Here is a 6,772-nt window from a genome sequence, read left to right as displayed (position 1 = left end):
TCGACTGCTGTTTTCGTCTATGTCGAAAGCGCCCGCTTATTGATTTGGATGCATAAATACGGACACTTCATCGCCTACACCAATATATATATATATATATATATATATATATATATATATATATATATATATATATATATATATATATATATATATATATAATACATCTGAGTAATCTGAATGTTTTATTCATGTTTTAACCGTGTTATATAATCTGTTATTATTAGTATTGTGATATCTAAAAATACGGGAAATATGACGTCATTCAGAGACTTGAAGACGCCGTTAAACTATTATGACGTCATAACAAACGTTACCATGTTAGTATCTGAAGAAAATGAAAGCGCTTATGTTTTACTCGATCTTTGTGTTTTCATTTATTTAAGTTTTATATATATATATATATATATATATATATATATATATATATATATATATATATATATATATATATATATATATATATATATATATATATATATAAAACACCTCTTTCTTCATTTGCTGTTGACCAGGGCAATGTCGTCGACGTACAGTAGAATTATTGGAATATCTTAGTTTCACCCACGGCTATTCCGTGGTCTTGAAACGACTAGATAATTTAAAATATTGCGAATAATGTAGGTGATAGGTTATAGCCTTAACTGATTGTTTGACACCAGTTGAAAAATCGAACTACACAGTTATGGGATTGTAAACTTTCCCATATTATTTAGTAGTACATGTACATGTAATTTGTAAAGGGGCATTTCTCGATCAGTGAAACCAAAAGGCTTCTTAAGGTCAACGAAAACTACGTTAACATCAAGCAAATTCTTCCAGCCTTATGTTTATTATCGGTACTGAAAAGTTTGCTACTGGACAGGAGTAATTACTTTGAGAAGGACATTATAAAAACTGTGTGAGTACAAGAAACAACAAGAACACCCCGGTATATGTTACTTTTATAGAGAAATTACGAGATTTATCTTAATTGTTTCAAAACATTCTAATTCCTCCAATTATCACATTTAAATTAACATCTGCATCACTTATTGCAAAAGGGAAAAATCAATATTATTGGAGACAGGAAAGACGCCTTATGATTATTCAGTTTTGATTCAATGATAGATACTTCATTGGAAGTCGACCTATGATAATAAGTTTTAGAAATTTTGTTCTTCCTCTTTTTTTCTTGTTTTATTCACTTACATGTTCTTTACGGACGCTGTTTGAGATTTGACACATATATTGCATGTAGATTTTCCATAGACGTACACGCAGCATGCGCGGATCCAGAAAATTTTTCCAGGGGGGTCCAAAGGATAATTGTGTTTGCCAGGGGGGTCCGAGGCATATTTTCGCGATAATTTTACTATGTAAATTTAATAAATTTTCATTTTCCAGGGGGGGTCGGGACCCCCCCCGACCCCCCCCCCCCCTAGATCCGCGCATGCGCAGATTGTCATAAAAGACAGAGGTGTTAATTACCCAACACACACTCATAAATACACCGAGAATTAACCAATACTTTATTCCGTCTTCATACTGAACATGGAGGACTTGGTAGTCATCATCATTGTTCCTATCATCATCATTGTCGTTTCCGCCATCGTGTGTGTCATTTGCAACAGAAACTGCACCAACAAACTTGACATCAACTTTTCCACGACTCGAAACAGCACAGCATAAACCCGAAGGTAAATATGCTTTTAAATTAATGTTTGAGATACAAGTACCTATAAGATCTTTTAGACTACTATATAAAACCTACTTTCTGTCAGAAGTAGGCACGTAATGATAGAGGGACCATCTTTCCTAAATTTACATATTTACTGTAGAAAATTAAGTTTTGAAAGGAGTTGCCCCCCCCCCCCCCCCCCACTTTTAGGGACTATATAAAAAACTGTAGTGAAGTTAACAAAATTAGCTTTCAAATCGGAGTTATAGGTACTATATACTATCCCAACCCCCCTTCTCCCCCCACGGATAAGGATTTTGAAGATTTGCGGTAAAGAATGTTGCGGAACCAAATTGAAAGGGGGGGGGGTAGACTAATCTCCTAACAAAAAAAAAAAAAATTCCCCCAAAATCAGGAGAATCCTAATCCGGGAGGGGGGGGGGGTAGTATACCTATGGCTCCAACATTTCAATATTTCCGTCTTCTCAAGGTAATTTTTGGAACAATTTTCCTTCCCGCGAGGAAAAGTGGGGGGGGGGGGCTGAACCCTCTATGATGCTATGTGCATAATGGTTAGGTCTAACTTTGAAAAAAAGCCCCCCCCCCCCCCCCCCGGTTCCGACGCCTAGGCGATGTTAGATGCCTAAAACGTTATTCCACAATGGTTAGGAAATTTGCGGTTTTTAAAGTAAAGGAAAATAATTTTCGTAAAAAGCACAAACAAGTTTATGGCTTAAGAGGAATTACGATAAAAGGTATATATATTGCTTCTGGACGGGAGTAATTACTTTGAGAAGGACTGTGTGAGTACAAGAAACAATAAGAACACCCCGGTATATGTTTCTTTAGAGAAAATACGACGTTTATCTTGTTTCAAATCATTCTGATTCCTCCCATTATCACATTTAAATTAACACCTGCATCAAGTTATTGCAAATGGGAAAAAATCAATATTAAGACGCCTTGTAAGTATTCAGTGTTCGATAGAATGATAGATACTTCATTGGAAGTCGACCTATGATAATAAGTTTTAGAAATTTTGTTGGGGGGGGGGGGGGGGCTGAGCCCTCTTTGATGCTATGTGCATAATGGTTAGGTCTAACTTTGAAAAAAATGGGGGGGGGGGGACAAGCCCCCCCTAGCCCCCCCCCCCCCCCCCGGTTCCGACGCCTAGGCGATGTTAGATGCCTGAAACGTTATTCCACAATGGTTAGGAAATTTGCGGTTTTTAAAGTAAAGGAAAATAATTGTCGTAAAAAGCACAAACAAGTTTATGGCTTAAGAGGAATAACGATAAAAGGTCGTGAAAAGGTGGATGTGCAATTAAACAAAGTTGCGCATTTGTGTGGGATGACGTCAGAAATATATAATATATTGTTGTAATTAAATGATAAAGATATGTAGATTCATTTTGTTTGAATGATAAAGATAATGTAGATTCATTTTGGTTTTTTGGAGTCCCCCACCCCCCTCAATTTTCATTTGAAAGACATTAAGAACAGGTGAGGAAAGACGATTCATTCTTTTAAGGCAATAACTGAACGATTGAAATATGAAAACACAAGACCATTTATAATAATATATGTTTACCTTTTGATCCATTTTAGATTTTCCATGCATCTTTCCATTGAGTTGCCGAGACGTGATCTGGCTACAGTTTCGCTAATGTGATTTTGAGCTGAAGACAATATCTGTACAAATGGTTTCTGCCATATGACCTTTATCTGATAATACTGGGCTGACGATGTGGTTTCATACTTCAAAGTTTAATTTAGGATGCATCATGTCGACGTTAAATACTTCTTATTTTTATCCTGTTACCCTGGATTGTTAACGTGAAGCTAGGTGTTTGTGATCCAGAGAAAAAATATACTTTCTGAATGTAGGGGAAAGTCCAATTCCATTTATATAAATAATAACGCCTCGTTGTAATTGCTCCATCGAGTTCTTTTCTTCTTTTTCTACTTTCCTATTTAAAAGGAAAGAATACAATAGCTATCTTTATTCCAATATACTGGATTGAGGCAAGTCTCATAGGCCACGTTGCTTACGTGAGCAACAATGCAAGATATATTGTTATAAGGGTCCTCGACACCTTTGGAAAAAAGTTTAGCATACCAGCCTAAACATATATTTCATAAACATTTCGATGTAGCATGCATTTAGAGAATGACATAAAAAGTTGAATTTTTAATGAAAAAAAATTGCCACATAATGCGACACCACAAAAATTACATATTGCTTATAAACAGTTTCATAACGTGTTGAAAGCGCCATGTTGTGACCTACTGTCATAAAAAGTAAAAGTCAAGGAATGTTGAGGACCCTAAACTGATAGTTTATCTCCCTGATTGCAGTACAGCAGCATGCCAAATGGTCATTGTATAGTATTCTATTTCTTTTCTTAACCAATTAATATTTACAAATTAAAAAAAAATAGCCTGCTTTTGAGTTTTGTAATAATTTTCCTTGTTAAATTTGAACCTTTCTCCCATTGGAACTCTCTTTCATAATTAATGTTACAGTTAAAAGCTTCATTTATTTCATACGATACCCCGCGTATCATATATACGAGTTCAATCCTGCGGTGGTTTCTCAAAATGCCCTTCGACTGATTAGGTATGTAGTTCGATTTGCTGCGAAAACAATACCAAACTAGGCGATTGGGGCATTGGAGTGTAATAAGAAAACTTGGTGAGTGAATTACGAGTTATGACGAAAATATAAAAACGATTAGTTTTTCGCATTAGTATTCTTCTTTTGATTACAAAGTTCATCGGTCAGCAATTTTGTAAGTTACTTACAGAAACTTGTCTCCGAAGTTTTTCATTTACTTGTAATTCTTCTTAAAAAAGGTTTCTTAAAAATATGAATTTATTGATAATCTTATTCAGAGAATAAATTAAACATTACTGCCACTGATTTCATGTTCTTTAAACAACTCGAATTAACATCAAGGTTACAAAAGCAAACACCCGTCGGCAAATTATGAAAAGTTGTTAACAGTGTCACAATATGGATTTGGTCATCTTAACCCACAAATTAACATCTCCGTGTACGTGTTTTTATATATCTAATATAATTTCTAGTAATCTCACCACAATTGCATTATTTATCTTATGTTGTAAAATATGCCATGAAGTGTTTTACGTATAAATATTTACATTTTCAATTGTCTTTGTCTGTGATAACATTACGAATGAATGTTGAACCCTAAAACCCAACAACTTCATAAAATATGAGTGACACAAAATGGGCGTGTCTTATGGCATAACCGAGAAACGGTATTGGCTGCGCCGCGTAGTTATACATACCAGGCGCTACATAAAAATAGTGGTATTAAGATGTTGTTTTAAAGTGTTCAAATTGGATATAATATAAATATAAGGAATCATTCTTTGAATATTATGAAGTGATAATTTCGGCCGGGACGTGGTCAAATCCAAGAAAGCTCGAAGAACTTAATGATAGATTTGACCATGCACCGACCGAAATTATCACCTTATAATACTCAAAGAATGATTTCTTATTCCTTAAATATAATCTTTAATTTATTTGATATTCACTTTATCAATAAACACACCAGATACAGTAGTAGTAGTAGTAGTAGTTTATTGGCATATACATTACATACATTGCCATAACATAAAAACAGTAATTTACAATAATTGTGGGTACAGTCCATCTTATTGAAACATTCGTACACATATTTCCTAAGTTTTAATAGCGTAAATATAGAGCCAGAATTCCGTAAATCAATTAATTTTGCCATACTTGGTCTAACATAGAAGTACATACAATTTTTTTTAAATCCGTGTAAAAATCACAAACCAATGTATTCATCTTCGTAAAAATGGAACCCCCCCCCCCCCCTCCCCCATGTGGCCCAACCGTACTCCTGAAGAATAATTATGATTTTGACAAATTTTAATCAACACTATCTGAACTGACTAAAATTAGAGCTTTTCTAGACAATTGGTGTTATAGAAGATTTTTCCCTTAAAAATTCCTACGAAAAATTTGACACCCCCTCAAATTGTGGCCACATCCTACCCCCGGGATCATGATTTGAACAAGCTTGAATCTTCCCTACCTTCGAATGCTTCCACACAAGTTGCAGCTTTTCTGCCCGACCAGTTTCTGAGTAGAAGATTTTTAAAGATTTTTTCTTTATATATTTAAATGTGAAAATTCGACCCCACCCCCAACTGTGGCCCTACCCTACCCCTAGGGATCACGATTTGAACAAACTTAAATCTACACTACCAGAGAATGCTTTCACATAATTAAGTTTCAGCTTTCCTGGCTGATCAGATTCAGAGAAGAACTACGAATTTTAAGACATGTATTCCTATGTCAAAATTCAACCCACATTGTGGCCCCACCCTACCCCTATGGGGTCATGATTTGAACAAACTTAAATTTACACTACCTGAAAATGCTTCCACATAAGTTTCAGCATTCCTGGCTGATCAGTTTCAGAGAAGAAGATTTTTAAAGATTTACTCTATATATTCCTATGTAAAAAAATTGAGCCCACCCCCATTGTGCCTCCACCCAACCCCCGGGGATCATGATTTGAACAAACGTTTTGATGGTATTTTGAGTTTTGTACTTAGAGGCGAGGCGAATATTGAACTTAAATTTCACTACTATGTTTTTCTTAGATTAATATACCTAATACCGGTACATGTACATGTTTTATACTTTTTAGTGTGCCTTTTAAGCCAATTTTTGAAAAAAAAATAAAGAATTTGGCGATGCCTGTTAAAACCCCAACAATTTTATTGGGTAATTTGTTGACCACCAAACCTCCTTAAGTAAAGAATTAATATGAACAAATTACCCAATAGATCTACCTTAAAGAAGATGGGGAATAAGATAGCGCAAATGCCCATTCGGTTTAGGCGTAAAATATAATTTCAAATAATTTTTTTTAAACTAAATATACTTGATAATGTTATAATACAAGTTTACAAAAGGACAATTTCTAACTATATTCAGTTTTGAATATTTTAACAAACGATAATTTTTTAAAAGTTTTGGTGGTATCGAACCCACATCCTAAAATTTTAGTTCTATAACATTACCTAATGTCTGGTGCTCTAACCA

This window comes from Crassostrea angulata, chromosome 9, assembly GCF_025612915.1.
Source record: "Crassostrea angulata isolate pt1a10 chromosome 9, ASM2561291v2, whole genome shotgun sequence".
Lineage (NCBI taxonomy): Eukaryota > Metazoa > Mollusca > Bivalvia > Ostreida > Ostreidae > Magallana > Magallana angulata.
This window is presented reverse-complemented; position numbering follows the sequence as displayed.